Source organism: Pseudophryne corroboree, chromosome 4 (assembly GCF_028390025.1).
Source record: "Pseudophryne corroboree isolate aPseCor3 chromosome 4, aPseCor3.hap2, whole genome shotgun sequence".
In the NCBI taxonomy this organism is placed as follows: domain Eukaryota; kingdom Metazoa; phylum Chordata; class Amphibia; order Anura; family Myobatrachidae; genus Pseudophryne; species Pseudophryne corroboree.
The window spans coordinates 439,218,247-439,242,276 of NC_086447.1; the positions used below are offsets into that span (position 1 = coordinate 439,218,247).

General features: G+C 46.0%; 1 protein-coding gene across 1 annotated transcript in view; it reads left to right on the plus strand.

Annotated features, from left to right (window-relative positions):
* The first annotated feature begins 8,192 nt into the window (after positions 1-8,192).
* The window catches only part of MRAP2 (melanocortin 2 receptor accessory protein 2), a 212,406-nt gene continuing 196,568 nt past the window's right edge, over positions 8,193-24,030 (plus strand). The window contains exon 1 of the mRNA XM_063916920.1: positions 8,193-8,372. The gene's annotated coding sequence lies outside the window, so the exon portion shown is untranslated. The remainder of the gene's footprint in view (positions 8,373-24,030) is intronic.

The window sequence follows — 24,030 nt, forward strand, 5'->3', positions numbered from 1 at the left end:
ATTTAATGCCGCTGGCGAGCCTGTCCCTTTTACTATGTACTACCCGCCGTTGTAGTCCGTTGCCACCTGGGTCCACTTGCCACCCAGGTTCCACTGGTGCTTCGGTCGGCCGTGCGTGTGGGGGGTGACTGTGCGGACGCGTATGCCGTTAGTCATGGGCCGGGCTCTGCAAGCAGCGACTACCCTGGAAGCTGCTGCGGCTGCGCATGCGCGGCAGCTCCCCCGGCAGCCATCGTTGGTCTTTATGGAGCTTCTGCGCATGTGCACAAGTTCTCACTTAACGCTTCCGGTTCGTAGCAGAGCTCCGATCGCGGCAGCGGCCTGTCGCAGGGGTGATGAGACGCCGCTGAGGGGACAACCGGACCAACCAACCAGGATCTGGTCCGGCGTCCTGGCATTCCAATCCGTCCCTGGTCGTGATGTTATTTTTTTTTTTACTTTTTTTAACTAAAATCATTTTGGATAAGGTAAATTCACGTTCTTCACCTAATTCACTAATTTAAAAAAAACACGGAGCGGTTTTTTTTGGGAAAAATCATCAGTTAAGTGGTTTAACCACTTGCCTGGCATGGTCGCATCAGATGCGACCATGCCTGCAAGTGCTCTATCTGACCTGGTCGCACGGGATGCGACCAGTCAGATAGCGAGTGTTAGCAGCGGCAGGGAAGATAAACTTCCCTCCGCTGCTGCTGTCAGAGGGACCGGAAGGTCCCGCTGCCTCCCTGCACTCTCCCCGTGTCTGCCGTGCTGCCGATCACTGCTGATCGGTTAGCACGGCAGGATCTGTCCCCTCCAGCGGCTGCAGCAATGGCAGCCGCTGGACAGTGTAAATAAACCCTCCCTAGCTGCCCCCAGACCCCCCCTGCATACCTCAAGGCTGTCTCCGCTTTCAAAATGAAAGCCGCGATGGTCGCGATGTTCCGATGGTCGCGATGTTCCCGATCGATGTTTGGTAAAAAAAAATATTTTTTCTCCTTTTTTTAACTAAAATCATTTGGGATAGGGTCAAATTCATGTTCTTCACCTAATTCACTCATTAAAAAAAACGACAATTTTGGAGCGTTTTTTTGCGAAATAAATCGTCAGTTAAGTGGTTAAACAGGTTAACCCCTTTGGTGCTATGCACGGAAAATTTCCGTGCAAACTACCTCCTGATTCCCTGGGGACAGCCGTGCAGCGTACGGCGGCCGGGAATCAGCATACTCCATTATGGAATTAAGCCTGCCCCCCAGGACTCCTACTGGCCAGGGGACAAGCTTAGCTGTAAAATGGCTTATGCTGATTCCCGGGCGCCGCAAGGCACCTCCCCCCTGCTCCCACGCCAATTTAAAAACACACCCCTCTGGGTGTGTTTTTAAACTGAAAACTTACCACTGAAGGGGTTAATGAATAATAAAGGTGTTTCAGCACAGGTGATGCAATCATAAATTAAGAGGGAAGTCCAGAAGCAGAGCATTCTGTCCCTCCTGGAGAGGGTCATGTTGGGAGGTATGCTGATGTATGTACTAACACAGTAGCGGATCTTGGATTTTTGCCCGGGGCGTCACCGCCATCTGGAGGGCGCCGCCGCCGTGGCAAGATCCGCTGCTGGTGATGCCCCCCGGTGCTGTGCTGTCACTGCTGTGCGGTGCTCGATGAAGTCATCGCGCACGGCATTGTGGGACTGGCACATAGACGCTAGGGGTCATAATTGAACTCTAGTGTCTATGCTGTTCTATGGGAGAGACGTCATGACGTCTCTCCCATAGATCAGAGGAGGAGCGGCGCCGGCGGCCGGAGACCAGCAGCGGTCGGGAATCAGGAGCGGGTATGGTGAGTATTAATTAATTTATTATTATTTATTTTATTTTTTGGTAAGCGGCACAACTCTACTGGGGGCACAACTCTAATGGGGGCACAAATGGGGCACACCTCTACTGGGGGCACAAACGGGGGCACAACTCTACAGGGGACATAACTGACCACGCCCCTTTATAAAGCCACACCCCTATTTCCACCCGGGACGCCACAAGGGCTAGAACCGGCCCTGTACTAACAGTATTCTCCTCATACTGTATCATCAATGAGTCAAAATTGTAATAACAGGCAAAAAAAAACAAATAATAAGAATTTACTTACCGGTAATTCTCTTTCTCGTAGTCCGTAGTGGATGCTAGGAACTCCGTAAGGACCATGGGGAATAGCGGGCTCCGAAGGAGGCTGGGCACTCTAGAAAGATCTTAGACTACCTGGTGTGCACTGGCTCCTCCCACTATGACCCTCCTCCAAGCCTCAGTTAGGTACTGTGCCCGGACGAGCGTACACAATAAGGAAGGATTTTGAATCCCGGGTGAGACTCATACCAGCCACACCAATCACACCGAACAACTCGTGATATGAAAACACAGTTAACAGCATGAAACGATAGAGCCTCTCAACAGATGGCTCAACAATAACCCGATTTAGTTAACAATAACTATGTACAAGTATTGCAGATAGACCGCACTTGGGATGGGCGCCCAGCATCCACTACGGACTACGAGAAAGAGAATTACCGGTAAGTAAATTCTTATTTTCTCTAACGTCCTAGTGGATGCTGGGAACTCCGTAAGGACCATGGGGATTATACCAAAGCTCCCAAACGGGCGGGAGAGTGCGGATGACTCTGCAGCACCGAATGAGAGAACTCCAGGTCCTCCTCAGCCAGGGTATCAAATTTATAGAATTTTGCAAACGTGTTTGCCCCTGACCAAGTAGCTGCTCGGCAAAGTTGTAAAGCCGAGACCCCTCGGGCAGCCGCCCAAGATGAGCCCACCTTCCTTGTGGAATGGGCATTGACAGATTTAGGCTGTGGCAGGCCTGCCACAGTATGTGCAAGCTGAATTGTACTACAAATCCAACGAGCAATAGTCTGCTTAGAAGCAGGAGCACCCAGCTTGTTGGGTGCATATAGGATAAACAGCGAGTCAGATTTTCTGACTCCAGCCGTCCTGGAAACATATATTTTCAGGGCCCTGACAACGTCTAGCAACTTGGAGTCCTCCAAATCCTTAGTAGCCGCAGGCACCACAATAGGCTGGTTCAGGTGAAACGCTGACACCACCTTAGGGAGAAACTGGGGACAAGTCCTCAATTCTGCCCTATCCATATGAAAAACCAGATAAGGGCTTTTACATGATAAAGCCGCCAATTCTGACACTCGCCTGGCTGATGCCAGGGCCAATAACATGACCACTTTCCACGTGAGATATTTCAGATCCACGGTTTTTAGTGGCTCAAACCAATGTGATTTCAAGAAATTCAACATCACGTTGAGATCCCACGGTGCCACAGGAGGCACAAATGGGGGCTGAATATGCAGCACTCCTTTCACAAACGTCTGAACTTCAGGTACTGAAGCTAGTTCCATTTGAAAGAAAATCGATAGAGCCGAGATCTGTACTTTAATGGAGCCTAGTTTTAGGCCCATATTCACTCCTGCTTGCAGGAAATGCAGAAATCGACCTAGTTGAAATTCCTCTGTTGGGGCCTTTTTGGCCTCGCACCATGCAACATATTTCCGCCATATGCGGTGATAATGTTTTGCCGTAACATCTTTCCTGGCTTTAATAAGCGTAGGAATGACTTCCTCCGGAATGCCCTTTTCCTTCAGGATCCGGCGTTCAACCGCCATGCCGTCAAACGCAGCCGCGGTAAGTCTTGGAACAGACAGGGGCCCTGCTGTAGCAGGTCCTGTCTGAGCGGCAGGGACCAAGGGTCCTCTGAGATCATCTCTTGAAGTTCCGGGTACCACGCTCTTCTTGGCCAATCCGGAACCACGAGAATTGTGTTTACTCCTCGCTTTCTTATTATTCTCAGTACCTTTGGTATGAGAGGTAGAGGAGGGAACACATACACTGACCGGTACACCCACGGTGTCACTAGGGCGTCCACCGCTATCGCCTGAGGGTCTCTTGACCTGGCGCAATACTTCTCTAGTTTTTTGTTTATGCGGGACGCCATCATGTCCACCTGTGGACGACCCCATTGATTTACAATCATTTGGAAGACTTCTGGATGAAGTCCCCACTATCCCGGGTGGAGGTCGTGCCTGCTGAGAAAGTCTGCTTCCCAGTTGTCCACTCCCGGGATGAACACTGCTGACAGTGCTAGTACATGATTCTCCGCCCATCGGAGAATCCTTGTGGCTTCTGCCATCGCCGTCCTGCTTCTTGTGCCGCCCTGTCGATTCACATGGGCGACTGCCGTGATGTTGTCTGACTGGATCAGCACCGGCTGGTGTAGGAGCAGGGATTTTGCTTGACTTAGGGCATTGTAAATGGCCCTTAGTTCCAGAATATTTATGTGAAGGGCAGTCTCCTGACTTGACCATAGTCCCTGGAAATTTCTTCCCTTTGTGACTGCCCCCCAGCCTCGTAGGCTGGCATCCGTGGTCACCAGGACCCAGTCCTGTATGCCGAATCTGCGGCCCTCCAGAAGATGCGCACTGTTCAGCCACCACAGAAGAGACACCCTGGTTCGTGGAGACAGGGTTATTAAACGATGCATCTGAAGATGCGATCCGGACCACTTGTCCAACAGGTTCCACTGAAAGATTCTGGCATGGAACCTGCCAAATGGAATTGCTTCGTAGGAAGCTACCATCTTTCCCAGGACTCGCGTGCAGTGATGCACCGATACCTGTTTTGGTTTTAGGAGGTCTCTGACTAGAGAAGACAACTCCCTGGCTTTCTCCTCCAGGAGAAACACTTTTTTCTGGGCCGTATCCAGAATCATTCCCAGGAACATTAGACGTGTCGTGGGGACCAGCTGTGACTTTGGGATATTCAGAATCCAACCGTGCTGGCTCAGCACTTCCTGAGATAGTGCTACTCCCACTAACAACTGTTCCTTGGATCGTGCCTTTATTAGGAGATCGTCCAAGTATGGGATAATTAAAACTCCCTTTTTTCGAAGGAGTATCATCATTTCCGCCATAACCTTGGTAAATACCCTCGGTGCCATGGAGAGTCCAAACGGCAGCGTCTGGAATTGGTAATGGCAATCCTGTACCACAAATCTGAGGTACTCCTGGTGAGAATTGTAAATGGGGACATGTAGGTAAGCATCCTTGATGTCCAGGGATACCATGTAATCCCCCTCGTCCAGGCTTGCAATAACCGCCCTGAGCGATTCCATCTTGAACTTGAATTTTTTTATGTATGTGTTCAAGGACTTCAAATTTAGAATGGGTCTCACCGAACCGTCCGGTTTCGGTACCACAAATAGTGTGGAATAGTAACCCCGGCCTTGTTGGAGTAGGGGTACCTTGATTATCACCTGCTGGGAATACAGCTTGTGAATTGCCGCTAGCACTGCCTCCCTGTCTGAGGGAGCAATCGGCAAGGCGGATTTTAGGAAACGGCGGGGTGGAATCGCCTCGAATTCCAGCCTGTATCCTTGAGATACTATTTGAAGGATCCAGGGATCCACCTGTGAGCGAACCCACTGATCGCTGAAATTCCTGAGGCGGGCCCCCACCGTACCCGGCTCCGCTTGTGAAGCCCCACCGTCATGCGGCGGACTTGGAAGAGGAAGCGGGGGAGGACTTTTGTTCCTGGGAACCTGCTGTTTGCTGCAGCCTTTTTCCCCTGCCTCTGCCTCTTGACAGAAAAGACCCTCCTTTTCCCCGCTTATTTTTCTGGGATCGAAAGGACTGAACCTGATAAAATGGCGCCTTCTTAGGCTGCGAGGGGACATGGGGTAAAAATGCTGACTTCCCAGACGTTGCTGTGGAAACTAGGTCGGAGAGACCATCCCCAAATAATTCCTCCCCTTTATAAGGCAAAACTTCCATGTGCCTTTTGGAATCTGCATCTCCAGTCCACTGGCGAGTCCATAAACATCTCCTAGCAGAGATAGATAGTGCACTTACTTTAGATGCCAGCCGGCAGATTTCCCTCTGTGCATCTCTCATGTATAAGACTGAGTCTTTTATATGGTCAATTGTTAACAGGATCGTGTCTCTGTCTAGTGTGTCAATATTTTCTGACAGGTTATCTGACCATGCAGCGGCAGCACTGCACATCCAAGCTGACGCAATTGCTGGTCTGAGAATAATGCCTGAGTGTGTATATACAGACTTCAGGATCGCCTCCTGCCTTCTATCAGCAGGTTCCTTAAGGGCGGCCGTATCTTGGGACGGTAGTGCCACCTTTTTTGACAAACGTGTGAGCGCTTTATCCACCCTCGGGGGTGTTTCCCAACGTAACCTATCCTCTGGCGGGAAAGGGAACGCCATTAGTAATTTCTTAGGAATCACCAATTTCTTATCAGGGGAAGCCCACGCTTCTTCACACACTTCATTTAATTCATCTGACGGGGGAAAAACTACAGGTAGTTTTTTCTCCCCAAACATAATACCCTTTTTTGTGGTACCTGGATGTAAATCAGAAATATTTAACACCTCTTTCATTGCCTCAATCATGCAGCGAATGGCCTTAACGGGCATTAAATTTGACTCATCGTCGTCGACACTGGCGTCAGTATCCGTGTCGACATCTACTTGTGCCACCTGAGATAACGGGCGTTTTAGAGCCCCTGATGACTTCTGAGACCCTTGGACCGGCACGAGCTGAAGACTCGGCTGTCCCACAGTCGGCATGTCGTCAAATTTTTTATGTAAGGAGTCTATACGTGCACTCATTTCTTGCCATAATACCATCCACTCAGGTGTCTGCCCCGCAGGGGGTGACATCTCTGCTAAAGGCATCTGCTCTCCCTCCACATCATTATCCTCCTCAAACATGTCGACACAGCCGTACCGACACACTCCACACACACAGGGAATGCTCAAATAGAGGACAGGACCCACAAAAGCCCTTTGGGGGGACAGAGTAAGAGTATGCCAGCACACACCAGAGCGCTATATATATACAGGGACTAACTGAGTTATGTCCCTAATAGCTGCTTATACTGTATACAATGCCAATTTAGTGCCCCCCTCTCTTTTTCCCTCTTACTGTATTGTAGAAATGCAGGGAAGAGCCAGGGAGCTTCCTTCCAGCCGAGCTGTGAGGGAAAAATGGCGCCAGTGTGCTGAGGAGATAGGCTCCGCCCCTTTTTCCACGGCCTATTCTCCCGCTTATTTTGGGATTCTGGCAGGGGTATTTACCTCATATATAGCCCCAGGGGCTATATATTGAGGTATTTTAGCCAGCCAAGGTGTTTTTATTGCTGCCTCAGAGCGCCCCCCCCCCAGCGCTCTGCACCCTCAGTGACCGGAGTGTGAAGTGTGTATGAGGAGCAATGGCGCACAGCTGCAGTGCTGTGCGCTACCTTGGTGAAGACAGGACGTCTTCATGCCGCCGATTTTCCGGACCATCTTCCTGCTTCTGGCTCTGTAAGGGGGACGGCGGCGCGGCTCCGGGACCGAACATCAAGGCTGGGCCTGCGGTCGATCCCTCTGGAGCTAATGGTGTCCAGTAGCCTAAGAAGCCCAATCCGGCTGCAAGCAGGCGAGTTCGCTTCTTCTCCCCTTAGTCCCTCGCTGCAGTGAGCCTGTTGCCAGCAGGTCTCACTGAAAAAAAAAAAAAAATTCTAAGACTATAACTTTCTAAGAGCTCAGGAGAGCCCCTAGTGTGCATCCAACCTCGGCCGGGCACGAAATCTAACTGAGGCTTGGAGGAGGGTCATAGTGGGAGGAGCCAGTGCACACCAGGTAGTCTAAGATCTTTCTAGAGTGCCCAGCCTCCTTCGGAGCCCGCTATTCCCCATGGTCCTTACGGAGTTCCCAGCATCCACTAGGACGTTAGAGAAATTGTCATTCTGACCTAATATAATCTCTGAATTACCCATATTTGTATCACTAGTAATAATAAGTTGGAGCAGTTATAGCATTTACAGCATACTTGCCTACCTGACCATGAGGGAGAAAATGCTCTGTTCCTGGACTTTCCTGGTAATGTATGATTGCCATCACCTGTGGTGAGCTAGTTAATTGATAAGAAAGGTGTTTCACCACAGGTGATGGCAATTATACATTACCAGGAAAGTCCAGGAACAGAGCATTTTCTCCCTCATGGAGAGGGTCAGGTAGGCTAAGGCAAGTATGATTTACAGGTGCTCCCTAACCTGCCTGCACTTAACTCTAATTCCCTCACAAGAGTCACGTGACAATTTGCTATATTTTTCATCGGTTTCGTTCTTCATTGCTATAAGATTCGAAGGTCTATGCCCACACCAGGGCAAGAGAACCGCGGTCACGACGTACTGTAGTCTTCTAGGATCCTTTAACTATTCATTAGACGCAACATGTAGCTCCGCGCATGCGTGTTTCCATCGGACCATGGCGCTTTGAGAGACCGATGATGCGAGTGAGATGCAAGCTCTTCCCAGCATCGCTGCACCGGACTGTGAGTACAGTGCATTTATACATACAGATCTGCTCTATCTATCAGAATAGACAGGTTTTTTTTCCCTGCATTTAACAAAGTGAGATGGCATAATATACTCCAAGGTGTCTTTTCAACAGGTCACTACATCATACGGTACTTGATATAGAACTATAGTTACGGTGCTCTTATACATAGATTGTATTGGATACCACACTGCATGCAGACATTTAGGATGTTTTTAGGTTGCACTTTCACATTTTTGTCAAGCTATAGTTTAAATGATATTTTTATCTAGAACTAAAGAACCTTCTTAACCTGAAATATTTGTGATATTAACATTTTTGTGTGTGTTTGTGTTACAAATTATTATTGGGGAAAAAGATCCCAGTTTATTAGATGGAAATGATCACAATTATTAGGTGGAAATGATCACAGATACTAGATGGAAATTATCACAGTTATTAGATGATGGGACATTGAGGTTTTTGTGAGATACTGTGTATGAAAGGCAACAATTGATTTTTTTGTTCCAAGCTGATACAATCTGTATGAATTTACTATTATTGCCAGAGATAATCCAGTTGTGAAGCTCAGTACATATTCTTCCTGACCAGAGAGAGGTCATGGCAATGAACAAACAACAGGTTGTGCTGAGATTGACAGGATTGTATTGATTTTTTGGGCTTCCTCATGCCTATACTCATCTACCAAGCAGTGACAAAGTGACACATACTGTACCCATTATTACTGATTACACCTCCACCATTCATCAGGGATGCAGTGGTCTCAAGCCTAAGCATACACCCTGACATGCACACCTTGGCTCACTCTTGTCTTTTACCAGAAATATTGTAGATGTGTAACTGAACAGCAAACTACATATGGAAAACACAGCAATATACCTACATGATTTATTATCTATAGTTTCCTGTGAAAGTAAATGATATGACTAAAGTATGTTTTTCATATGACAATATGGGTTCAGTGTGATTTACCGGCGCCAGTGCCAACCTGTGACCAAGTGTGAGGTGTCCTAAAAATAAGGACTGCTTGATAGATAGAAGTTATTTCTGTCCATGGAAATGAGTATGGTAATATGTATAGAAACTGTGGTTTTATTGTTAGTGCAGTCATGCCAGAATTTTTTTTTTATGAGAAAATCATGAACTCTGTTTGCAACTTGATTTATTCATTAGCTATTTACTGCAGTTTACAGTTATACTGTAGGAATGGATAACACTATACAAAATACTGTACAATATAATATGCTTAGTGTAATGTAGTATTGGTTGTGATTGTATTAATTACATTAGGAGGTGTGACACAAAGTACTTGGAAACCTGTTCTCTTGTCATGGCGTGCTGGTGGGGAACTAAATGGTGACTAGGGTAGGAGATTGTGTTTTGCTCACTTCATTTATTTTATAATAAAATAGGTGCAATATTTGTAATCATTGGATCATTATTAGGAAAAAGCCTTCTAACACTTGCGCTAACAATTCACTCATAAATCTGTATTTCCTACAGAGAAATTACCTATTTCTCTACAAAGTCAATATATTGAAATACCTCTACATTAAAACGTCTACTCTTTATATATAATCCTGTAAAGCAAACAATTAACACATCCACTTATTTGAACAAAACAGGTGTTAGGCGCCGCGGTCCGGGACTTCCTCCTGGCCCGGCGCCTAGCAACTAGGGATGCCGAGCGCGCTGAGCCGCCGGGTCCCTAGCAACGCTAGGACGCCGTGCGCGCTGAGCCGCCAGCTCCCTAGCAACGATAGGACGCCGGGCGCGCCGAGCCGCCGGGACCCTAGCAACGGGGACGCCACGGACGGACCGCGTTCCCCGTTGCTGGGTTGATTATTTAACTGTGCACACATGTTTTCTGGTCGTGCAGCAAGGCAGCTGCACGACATTCTTGTAATCAGGCTCTGGACTCTGATTGGAGGATTCCCTGCTAAGTACCTTCTCAGTGCCTCACACAGACGCCGGTGATAGTTTCCTGCATGCTGCTTATGTTGGTGAACGTCTGTTCCTGGTCTGCTGTGCCCGGTCATTCCAGTCCTCTGAGTTCCTGAGTCTTGGTGTTTGTCATCTCATCCCAGGGAGTTCTCCTGGTCCTCATTTACCTGTGACAGTTTTTAGAGGATCTCGTTTGGTTTCGTGAGTGGCGGCTCTGCCGCGTGCTGCGTCCTAGGCCGCTTTATATTGTGTTCTGGTTTTGGAGCATTTGCGGAGGTATCCGCTTCCACAGTCCTCTCCGGAACTCGGCGGTGCCGTGTAGGAGAGTGGACAAGTGGAGTATTTTGGTTGTTCTTTTCCCTGGCGGTAATCCGCGCATACTTTAGTTTTAGGTTTGTTAGTAGCCCCTGGCCTTGTTGTTTAGTTAGAGGGCCCCTTGTTATCACCCTGTCTCGGTTCACTCTTTGTCTCTCATTAAGACCTGAGGGGGCATCGGAGTTGGGCAGACGTAATCCGCCCTTCAAACGCGGCTGCCATGGGCCCAAGCAACCATAGTCTCGCAAGAGTGTACTGACAGCACAGGCGAGACAACGGAGATGGGGCGCCAGGGGCTATTCCCATTCCTTTCCCCTTTCCCAGCATTACGTTCTGGTATTCAGGTCCTTTCATATAAGATCACCCCAGACCTGAGTATTAGAATCATAACAACAGGTGAGAACAGCAGCATCATATTTTCACACACATACCAGTGTTGTGTTCTCTGTGAAGGGGTCCCCCATACTAGATGTGAGGATACAATAATATTTTTTTAACTTTGAAGCATGAAGAAAGACACCCACTGTTAGGGAAATGGTAAGCATCAGGAACAGTAATGACTCAGTAACAGTAGGATTCCAATAACTAATGGTAGAGCTGACAATGCTAAGTTCCTTTGTCGTATAAACAACCCTTATGAAGCTAAGAACACTGTACGCTGTTTACTTAAGAAATACCGTAATGATACGCTATTTGCGTAACGATCGCTCAGCCGTAGGCGAGACGCTCAAGCGTCACGTTCGCTCACGGCCCAGTGATCACAGGACACGTTATTGGTTATGTCTAGGGGAAAGATTCGCTGTAACGTAGCATACGCTAGAGACCACGAGGAGGTCACCAGCGGTGCAGATGCTCACAACACTATACCTTTATGTTAAACCTTATACCGATGAAACACACAGAATACCTTAATGTGAGTACAGGGTGTAAATGCAACCTTGTGTAACCTGACTATCTACAAAGCTGTTTGAGCGTCACCGACGCTCAAGTGAACACTTAACACTATAGTAAATACACAGATACTGGTTTAGGTTTCCAAGGCCTATTAACTGTATTATGTCTAATATACTTGTAAAAGGGGATAACAGTACATATGATACACTACAATATAACAGAGACTTCCTAACCACAGAACTAAACAATAAATACAAAAAGACAATACTACACTGACCTAAATGCAATACGATACAATACTATAATACTATAAGGTATTTAAGAGAAAAAGAGGAGAGAGAGAGATAGAGAGAGAGAGAGAGAGATTGGCTCGCAGAAAGACAATGATTATGGAGAGAACTTACGCACAAAGGGTATGATCGCCAGCGCCTCGATATCCAGCTCCCGATTATCAGCAGATAACCGTTGATGAGAGAGTGAGAGCTGGATGTGGTCGGCCTGCCTATTTATGCTCCACACACAATGCAATCTCCTGGTCCTACAATCCCATTGTCCATTGGCCGAAGGAATTCGGCCCTGCATCATAACAAAAGGTCATAGGGTGATTCATACAGGTGGGCTGTGACGATTTCCAACAGCTCAGGTGGGTGGGAAACTGGGTTTCCCGCCGCATACCTGAGTATGTGCAAATCATAGAAATGGACATAAACTTCTTATGTCCATAACTATTCGCACGAGCGATTAATACGCTCCAAACCAACACCGGAATATTGCTAATTAAATACTCTTCCGATGGGTACCAAACACTGCAGTATGATTCCTGTTAAACCCTTCGTACGATGCAAAGAGGGATTCCTCAGCTCTGGGACACTATACTTTAACCAAACTTACAGAAACTATCAAAGGGATCATGATCTATAAACTACATTAATTGTGAACATTTGTAACTAATGAGTCGCACGCTACGATCACATAAACTCTACCGTAAATGCGCATACTGCGCGTGCGAGTGCACGCTATTGCGGGTATGCGCTTCCACGGGAGAGCGTACGCATGCGCAGCACGGACCAGTGTGCGGTGCAAATATGGCAACGTGCATTGAGACATTTTTCTGACTTTGACAGTCCACCCTTTGGCAGTCAATAATAACTGCCACAAAACATTTAAGGAGAAAAATGTAAGTCAGGGGTTAATTGATTTCCATGGTTGGGTAGGGGAGGAGAGAGGAGAAGGTGTGAAGAGGGTATGACCTAGTGAGAAAGCAGGAGCATGTGTGTATGAGTCCATGTTTGGAGGGTCATGTATCATCGTGCCGTACGTGTGGTAGATCAAGCTTCGAGGTATTGCGAAGTATACATTTGAATTCCTTCTTATCCTGTGGTACAGGTCTGTGGATGGGCTGTCAAACTTTACCGAGCTCATTTCGGCTGTAGTTGTAACAAAATGGGGATGCACATTTTAGTTGATGATACATGAATGGGGGAGGTATGTGGTTGCTGATATCTGTGCCTGAATTCCCTATCGTCTATGTGTGTCATTACCTGAGGGTTGTAGAGATGAAGATAGAGAACACTTATGAAAAATGCAATGGTATTCTATGTCAGGGAAATGTACATTCGTCGATTGAGGTCTTGATTGGTGTCGGTTGATTGGAGTCTTCTTCTTTGTGCTTTTGCTCATAAATCGTGAGTAAAGCAAACAACGTCCATGGATTTACAAAAAATGTTGGGCTATCGTGATTTTAAAGTTCCTAGGGAAACTGGGGTACCCATGGCATTGTCCATCAAAATCTTGTTTATCAGGTCGTCTGCTCTTCTTCTTTCCATCTTTCCGTTGTCGGCCCCTTGGCTCATCAAATCCTTCGTCTACGTGGGTCTTTGTACCTCGGAGGAAAACATAGAAATGGGTGAAAGGCGGACCGTATACTCATTACATCATTACGTCATGGTTTCTAGCATTGGGTCATAAATCAAATCCAGGTTAATTACAGTTTCCTCACTCCTTAAGCTCATCACTTTCGTACTTTGCTTGCACTTCATCAAAGCCTGCCCGCATCTAAATATCAATCCAATAGATATAACGACACCCAAAATACATAGGAGAAACTTTCCAACATCCATTATGACTCCTTGAGCCCAGTCTCCTAAACCGGAGAACCAATTTCGCGGGTTCAACCATGACACCCAACCAGTCAGCTCATTACCTACAGCAGCAAGGGTGAGATTGTGTTTTCGACGAAATTCCCACTTTAATTGCAGAATATCGTCCATCTTTTGGTCTATGACCTCTACCGGATCCTCGGTGCTATTTGTGATATACGTGCAACACTTTATGCCGTACTGTGTTGCCAATGTAACACAATATCCGCCTGTTACTGCTGTAAGATAATTAAGAATCATCCTATGCTGAACTAGTTCTGTTTTGTAAGCTTGAAGTTCTCTTCCAGTGTATCTAAACGTGTCATCATACATTTCAGTGATATTATCTAACAAATTGGCGAGTGCGGAAATGTATCTATAATTCATCACACCTCGAGCGGTGCGAGTGAAATCTAACGCTACCAGAACCTGAATCCCGGTGGATTCATGGATAAGATCAGAGGCCGGATGCTCTAACCTTTCTGACAGTTGTCTTTTAACTCGGTGTTCGTAATGAGTGTGAGTATAAGGAGCTTGGGCACCACGGTGTATGTCCTTCATTTTGTCATGTGTAACAGTCATCACTTCAGGCAATACTTTTCCAATATAACACAATCCTTCAGAGTTTGGGGCAAGCCACTTGTACGCCTTTCTCCCGCATATGAAATATGCATCATCGGGGAGAACATATGGGACGGAGAAGGACATGACCATGTTACAAACCTTCCAGGTGAAATCTCCTGACCCTAATTCTTCCATCTGCCTAATGCACGTATCGGTTTGTACGATATGTGCACAGTATCCTGGTGATACCTCTCCAACTTTAGTAATCCTATTTCCTAAGGTATATCGATACCGAAAAGATTTTCCTCTACTGGCTATGTGGCGTACGAGCTCTGTATCTGTAGGCATTCTATCTGCTCTGTGTGAAAAGGTCATGGTAAGGTTGCTCCATGACACTTCCCAATTTCCCGGTTTTCTGGGATTGGAGATGTTAAAACATATGAGGGACCTATCCACATGGTATTGGTGGAGCTTCAAACTAGGAGGGCTGGAGATGTTAAACCTCCGGTCCACCGGTCTCCCACCACTTAGCTCAAGTACCTCCCCTAGCGTTAAAGGAAATGGTACTAGCCCTGATTTGCTGTGACCCTGAGGTACTTGAGAGCATACCCAACAATCTGTTTGGTTTAACACGTTACCCACTAAGGAGTGATAGTCACTCAATGGATGCCGGTCTATATGGATATTAAAACTAGATTGGCATTTCTTTATGCATCCATCTTCAACCAGATTATCACAGAGCCTACAGATACAATTTTCCTCAGCTAACAATCCATCACAATTTCTTCTATCGGATCGTTTTCTGATACTCGCCTTTGCTTGTTGGTTTGGTTGATCTTGGAAAACTACGCCTCCATCATCATAATCGGAACCCATTCCAGAACCTCTCTCGACCTCTATGGTACTCTCGCCGGAACAGACTGCTCTGGTCAACATCATGGTTAACATCAAAATCCGGATTACAGTCTCTTGGGGCAAGTCCATCTTTGAGGAGGAAATAGAGAAGAATGAGAAGGGGGAAAAAGAAATTTTAAAGGAGAGGGGATGGGAAGTGGAGAAAACAATAAAAGGGAGAGGGGAGTCGACAGCTGCTTTCGGTCTTCAAGGCTCAGGTGCCGCCTCAGTCCTCCTGGAACAGACACTCTAGTGATACAACCTCTACCGTCTGTTCCTTATCACGGGACTTCTCTGGATCAGCAACCTTCTTGCAGTGGGATGAATGGACCCAAGTCTCTCTCTCAGCAACCTTCAATGCTGTGGTGCTAGTCAATAAGACCTGGTATGGTCCTTCCCATCTATCAATAAGACAACCTGAGCGTAGAAAATTTCGTATCATTACATAATCCCCAGGTTCAATGTCATGACAATTACTATCTGGTAAATCAGGAATCACCAACTTCAGATTATCATTTTGATTCTTCAACTGCTTACTCATATTAATTAAGTACTTTACAGTTACTTCATTGTTACATTTCAAATCATCCTGAGGGTTAATCATGACATGCGGTTGTCGACCAAACAGAATTTCAAAAGGAGACAGATTAAGAGGGGACCTGGGAGTGGTTCTGATACTATACAAAACAATGGGTAAAGCTTCTGGCCACGTCAATCCTGTCTCTGCCATTACTTTACTCAATTTATTTTTAATAGTGCTGTTCACTCTTTCGACCTTCGCGCTCGCCTGTGGACGGTACGGAGTGTGCAGCTTACTATCAATTCCCATCAACTTACACATTCCTTGAAAGACATCACCTGTAAAATGGGTACCCCTATCACTTTCAATGATTCTAGGGATACCATATCTACATACAAATTCCTGCACAATTTTCTTAGCTGTAAACATAGCGGTATTTGTAGCTGCTGGAAAAGCTTCGACCCAATTTGAGAAAACATCTATACAAACAAGTACATATTTCAAATTTCTACATGGGGGTAATTGAATGAAGTCAATTTGTATTACTTGGAAAGGGCCGCCGGCAGGTGGGATATGGGATGGTTCTGTTGGTATTGCTTTTCCAATATTCTTTCTCAGACAGGTAAGGCATGACATTGCTCTTTTACTAGCATGAGAGGAGAATCCTGGGGCGCACCAGTATGCTCTTACCAATTTGCACATCCCCTCCTTGCCTAGATGAGTCAGCCCGTGAGCTGCTTCAGCCAGACACGGAAGGTATGCCCTGGGGGCCACTGGTTTACCATGTCCATCCGTCCAGAGCCCTGAGGACTCCTGGCCATATCCCTTTGCCTTCCAGACTGCCTTCTCCTGAGTGGAACACAAATTCTGCATTTCACACAACTTTTGTGTGTTGATGGTATTAAATACCATCAGTTGTGTGGTGTCTGTCCGTATGGGGGTAGCAGCTGCAAGCTTTGCAGCTTCGTCTGCTCGGCTGTTACCAAGGGATACTGGGTCTTGACTATATGTATGTGCTTTACATTTGATAACAGCCACTCTGTCGGGTTCCTGTATCGCTGTTAGAAGCCTTTTTATGTGAGCTGCATGCGCTATCGGTGTACCAGCTGCCGTCATGAAATTTCTGAGACGCCATAGCGCTCCGAAATCATGGACTACCCCGAACGCGTATCTAGAATCGGTGTAGATATTGGCAGACTTACCCTTAGCCAATTCACATGCTCTGGTTAGGGCGACCAGTTCAGCAACCTGGGCTGAGTGAGGTGGGCCTAGCGGTTCCGCTTCTATGGTGTCTTGGTCATCTACGACTGCGTATCCAGTACACAAGTCTCCCGAGTCTGACTGTCTGTGACAACTACCGTCCGTGTAGAACGTGAGTTCTGCATCTTCTAGTGGATTGTCACTGATGTCAGGCCTTGCGGTAAAATTTTGGGTCAAATATTCCATACAATCATGTGTATCTTCCTTTGCATTAAATCCTCCTTCCCCATCACTCTCACCTCCCACCCTTTGTGCCTGTCCAGGCACACCTGGGAGAAATGTTGCAGGGTTTAATGCGCTGCATCTCCTTATGGTGATGTTTACTGGGGCCATTAATGCCAATTCCCATCTCGTAAACCTTGCTGATGAGACATGTCTGGTTTGGGCAGAATTCAATAAGGCCAATACCGCATGTGGTGTATGGATTGTGAGGTTGTGGCCTAGCACGACATCTTCGCTTTTCGTCACTAGCAATGCTATCGCCGCAACGCTACGCAAGCATGTGGGGAGGGATCGCGCTACCGTGTCTAGCTGAGCGCTGTAGTATGCAATTGGCCTGCTGGCATCACCGTGTTTTTGTGTTAGTACACCTGCTGCGCACCCAGCACTTTCTGTTCCGTATAGTTCAAAGGGTTTCCCATAGTCTGGCATACCTAGTGCTGGTGCCTGCGTTAGGCACTGTTTGAGTCTCTCAAATGCTGTTTCAGATTCGTCTGTATGCGAAATCCGATCAGGTTTGTTTGAAGAGACCATTTCCTGCAAAGGTAGCGCCAATATGGAAAACCCTGGGATCCAATTACGGCAATACCCACACATTCCTAAAAACGTCCTGATCTGTTGCTGGGTTTGTGGCAGTGTCATGTCTCTAATGGCTTGGATTCTATCAGCGGTCAGGTGTCTCAATCCTTGTGTTAGACAGTGTCCCAAGTATTTTACCTTAGCTTGGCATAATTGCAACTTGTCTTTGGAGACCTTATGACCTGTGTCTGAAAGATGAAACAGGAGCTGTTTCGTATCCTTCAGGGATGCCTCCAATGAATCAGAACACAGTAGTAGATCATCCACGTACTGTATCAACACTGATCCACTTTCCGGTTGGAAAGACTGTAAACAATCATGCAAAGCCTGAGAAAATATACTTGGACTATCTATGAAACCTTGGGGTAACCGAGTCCACGTGTATTGGACTCCTCTGTATGTGAATGCAAACAAATATTGGCTGTCAGGGTGCAGAGGTACCGAAAAGAAAGCGGAGCAGAGGTCAATAACAGTGAAAAATTTGGCAGTGGGAGGAATTTGCATTAGGATGACAGCTGGATTAGGCACTACGGGGAACTGACTCTCAACTATTTTGTTAATCCCCCTTAGATCCTGCACTAGCCTGTAACCCCTCCCCCCACTCTTTTTAACAGGGAAGATGGGACTATTTGCTGTGCTGGACGTTCTTACTAGAATGCCCTGTTGTAGCAAGCGCTCTATTACGGGAAAAACTCCTAACTCCACCTCTGGCTTCAGAGGATACTGTGGGATTTTTGGAGCTATCCTACCTTCTTTTACTTGTACTACTACTGGAGCTACGTTTGCCATTAATCCAGTGTCCTGTCCATCTTTTGTCCAAAGTGACTCTGGTATCTGAGATGTCATCTCTTCTACTTGGGATGGATTCCTATTTGTCATAATGGAATGTGACATTAATTTTGATGGGGAGTCTAACATGTCTCGTACTTCCTGAGCGTGATTCTCAGGGATGTCCAAGAATACACCTTCAGGAGTACAATAAATGACGCAACCCATTTTACATAGTAAGTCTCTTCCCAGGAGATTGGTCGGTGCCGATGCAGCCAGCAAAAAGGAATGCTTGGTATGCAAAGGCCCTATTGTAATCTCGGCTGGTTTGCTAATAGGGTAGTGCTGGACTACTCCTGTTACTCCCATGGCTGGAATTGTCCTACCAGTGGTTCTCATGCCCACTGTCGAATTTATCACTGACTTGGCCGCCCCTGTGTCTACAAGAAAGTTTAAAGTTTTACCAGCTACATTGATTGCAATTTCTGGTTCGTTTCCAAGACTAGCAATCAACTTAACTGGTTGCAGATTACAGGTATGGCCACACCCCTATTGGGTATGCTGACCTCCCTGAATCCCGCTGGCAGCAACTACTTGTGAGGGAGTTAGCTGGGAACTACCAGAGGCATGCCAATCTCTGTTTGGGGGATATCTTTTTGTTTCCCCTGTATGTGGCTCAAAACTCCGCCTCTGTGGACCCTGCTCCCAATGTCGTGTGTGGTGTTGTTGTCTAGGGGGTTGAAAAGATCTTTGTACATTTCTTACTCTACAGTCTCGTGCAAAATGTCCTGGTTTGTTACAAGAAAAACATGTTATTACACTTGCCTTACCCACAGGATTCGGTGGTACATACGCAGGCTGCCTTGTGGTCAGCGCCTGTATACTTACGGACATCAACTTATCACTTTGCGACTCCCTGTGCCTAGTGATATTTCTGTCGTGATCAATAGCAGCCTCTCTCAAGGTGGACACTGACAGACCTCGCCAACATGGCTGCGTGGTCTGTACCCTAGCTTTTAATGTTTCTTTCAAACCATCCATCAGTACAGATACTGCTACTTCTCGATGGTTTGGGTTGGTCTTTATGTCTTCTATACCAGTGTACTTTGCCATTTCTAATAGTGCCCGGTGAAAATATTCTATTGCCGTTTCGGACTCCTTTTGCTTAATGGAAAATATTTTATTCCATTTAACAACGGCTGGGAAATACTCTTTTAGCTGTAAATTTATCCTTTTTACATTATCCTTGTTGTACACGTCTGTAAGCGGTACATCTTTATCCAATGCACAATCAGCTAAAAACTGAGTTGCATCGACATTGGAAGGTAAACAAGCTCTTAGCAGTATCTGCCAATCCTTGTTGTTGGGTTCTACCGTGTTACCTAAATCCCTGATGTATTTTTGGCTAGCAACTAAATCCTTCCTGGGGTCAGGAAATTCGGACACTATTGTTCTTAATTCCATTCTGGAAAATGGAGTGTACATGGCAATGTTCCTTATGGGAGTGGCGCCAGACACATCTGTTTTTCCATTGGGAACTGCTATTACCCTTACAGGAGCAATTCTAACAGCCTCTTCCTGTGTAGATTCTACAGCTTGTTGTGGTACAATTGTTTCAGTGTAGTGCATGGTGCCGTACTTACCCGTTGACACGACCTCACCTATCCCTCCGCTAGGGGCTTTCACTAATCTCGTGGGTGTCGCTGTGCCTACTGTGGTATCTGCTATGGTGGCTGCAAGAGAGAGAGCTGAAATTGTTGCTGAATCGTCTTCTTGATCACACTCCTGAGGAAGGTTCAAAACAGGGTACATCTTGCACGGGTTAATACTTGCATGAGTTATTTGGTTAACATCATTAACATTTACAGTGTTACTAAGAGTTTGTGTTTTACAACCCAGTGCGTTTCTCTCCGCAATCAACTTCTCTCCTGCAATGTATGGTGGAGGAGGAGCTGTGGCAATCAACTTCCTGACTGCCCCAGATCCCGCCGCCAGAGCCAAACCTCTCTGTATCTCACCTTCCTGGTGCCATAACTGTAAATAATCATGATGCTGAATTCGTCTCTTTGCTGATTTTACGAGACATATCCTCCTCCTTAAATTTTGTAACACCTCTGGACTGAAGCTACCTATTCTTGGGAACTTGTCCCTGTCTTGTACAGTCATTCTCTCCCATTCATCACATAAAGATTCGGTGTGAATTCCATATTTTTCACACATTACATATCGTGCCGACCCAACTGGTCGGTTCACAGAATCAACCTGAACCAGGGTTGATCGCCCCCTACCTGAGCAACTGGCCCCCATAGTCTGTAGGTGTTGCTTAGTCCTCCTTGGATTTTCTGTATCAAGGTTTTCAGCAAGCCTTTACAGACAACCAAATTACTCCACAGTAGGCCGGCGGTGGCGGTTTACCGAGTACCCCACTCACTCGCCCACCTCGACCAATACGACCTGTAAACACCGTTATGATGCCAGCGTACTCGATACAGGGCCCCTATGGAACCTTCAGTTTACTGGAACATATGAGGGTTACCCGCAGGACACTTACTCTTTCCAGTAAAGTTGGGGTTGTTAGATAGTTCCTGAGTGACCAGCGAACTTCCCTTCCAAAAATAAAAAATTACACAAATCACGTCAGAATGTACAAATAGCGTTTGTGACCACTTTACTCTAATGGTATTTAGGTCAGATTACTAACTACTGCACACAATTACGTGTGGTCCAATCGTTCAGTACACGAGCACTACTTGTCATGTACTGAAAGACCAATGGAATCGATGTTTCCGGCCGCGATTCCTTCAGCAAGAGCTTATGGCCTATATGGGTTCTGCACCAACACCCCAGGCGTTGTGCCACTGGACTTTTATAGCGGACCTTTTTACCTTATGACCTCCTGGTCTGTTCCTTATGACCTCCTGGTCTGTTACCCTTACCTTATGGTCCGCTATATTCTAATGCTCAAATATTATTTAACCAGAGATGCCTCCCTGGCCACCGTATATGTCACTTACACGTATGTTCCTTAACGAGTACCCGACTTTCCTTTTGGTTCCACCTTAAAGTTATATAAACTTTTGTATACAAAACACACTCACTCAACACATGTACACTTTTGTTTCTATATCTATTTCTGCGCAGAAATTGTCTTCAGGCCAAGAGTGTTACCAATTAGGAGCAGGATCTGTTAAACTAAATTTCAGATTTTCTAAAAACAGATTTGCGTTATTTACCGCTTCGCGTTATCTACCGCTGTGCGTTACTTATCGCTTTTGCGCTAATTATCGCTTTGCGCTAATTATCGCTTTTCGTGACTTGGGCTACGTGGGCGTAACCAGACGCTACGTTGCGTAATGAACGCTGCGTGCGTCTGCCTTTTGGATTGCGTACGCTAGTCTTTGTTAGCGACACGTGTACGCAATGCAAAGGATCCACCGTAACACAATATATTTATTTATCAATGTAGATGATCCCTGATCATCTACCGCAATCCACACTGACTGCCTTGTATCTCAGACAAACCGTGTGTTTGTTCTATACTTTAACTATTACCTCTACTTTTAAATAACAGCAAATCTCTTTTTAGCACTTTCTATCAACTATAAAAAAATTGGCAAACAGGAATAGTGATATACGAAATTTGAAAAAGAAATGCAGATAAATGTATGCGTACGCAAGACAAAAGAAAAATAAACAGTTTTAAAAAGACACAAGCGTTTTGTTCTTACTTCCGGTTACCGGATTCCTTCAGCACTCTTTACCTAAGCGAAGCAGACGCTTATCCCGTCAGCAACTGCGAGACAACCTCCCACCCTTTTGCTGGGGGATAACGTCTGCTGATCTACCTAGTGCAGATGTGAAAAGGACCGGACGAGCCCGCAATTGACAATGCTAAGTTCCTTTGTCGTATAAACAACCCTTATGAAGCTAAGAACACTGTACGCTGTTTACTTAAGAAATACCGTAATGATACGCTATTTGCGTAACGATCGCTCAGCCGTAGGCGAGACGCTCAAGCGTCACGTTCGCTCACGGCCCAGTGATCACAGGACACGTTATTGGTTATGTCTAGGGGAAAGATTCGCTGTAACGTAGCATACGCTAGAGACCACGAGGAGGTCACCAGCGGTGCAGACGCTCACAACACTATACCTTTATGTTAAACCTTATACCGATGAAACACACAGAATACCTTAATGTGAGTACAGGGTGTAAATGCAACCTTGTGTAACTTGACTATCTACAAAGCTGTTTGAGCGTCACCGACGCTCAAGTGAACACTTAACACTATAGTAAATACACAGATACTGGTTTAGGTTTCCAAGGCCTATTAACTGTATTATGTCTAATATACTTGTAAAAGGGGATAACAGTACATATGATACACTACAATATAACAGAGACTTCCTAACCACAGAACTAAACAATAAATACAAAAAGACAATACTACACTGACCTAAATGCAATACGATACAATACTATAATACTATAAGGTATTTAAGAGAAAAAGAGGAGAGAGAGAGATAGAGAGAGAGAGAGAGAGATTGGCTCGCAGAAAGACAATGATTATGGAGAGAACTTACGCACAAAGGGTATGATCGCCAGCGCCTCGATATCCAGCTCCCGATTATCAGCAGATAACCGTTGATGAGAGAGTGAGAGCTGGATGTGGTCGGCCTGCCTATTTATGCTCCACACACAATGCAATCTCCTGGTCCTACAATCCCATTGTCCATTGGCCGAAGGAATTCGGCCCTGCATCATAACAAAAGGTCATAGGGTGATTCATACAGGTGGGCTGTGACGATTTCCAACAGCTCAGGTGGGTGGGAAACTGGGTTTCCCGCCGCATACCTGAGTATGTGCAAATCATAGAAATGGACATAAACTTCTTATGTCCATAACTATTCGCACGAGCGATTAATACGCTCCAAACCAACACCGGAATATTGCTAATTAAATACTCTTCCGATGGGTACCAAACACTGCAGTATGATTCCTGTTAAACCCTTCGTACGATGCAAAGAGGGATTCCTCAGCTCTGGGACACTATACTTTAACCAAACTTACAGAAACTATCAAAGGGATCATGATCTATAAACTACATTAATTGTGAACATTTGTAACTAATGAGTCGCACGCTACGATCACATAAACTCTACCGTAAATGCGCATACTGCGCGTGCGAGTGCACGCTATTGCGGGTATGCGCTTCCACGGGAGAGCGTACGCATGCGCAGCACGGACCAGTGTGCGGTGCAAATATGGCAACGTGCATTGAGACATTTTTCTGACTTTGACAGAGCCTAGAGGATTCCAATAACTAGTCGAAGAGACCAGACCTGGATAATGGGATAATGAGGGGGAAGGGGGGCAGGATCATTTCAGACAAGGGGTCCCTTATTAAATGATCTGAGATTAAATGGCATGACAGTAGCTTGTTATACATTTATAATAGTTTTTACATATTAGTAAAAACCTTAATCATTTCCTTTAACTCTGCATCAATAAATACTAGAAAAGTAAAATTTTAAGGTAGAGGGGGATGACAGCAAGTC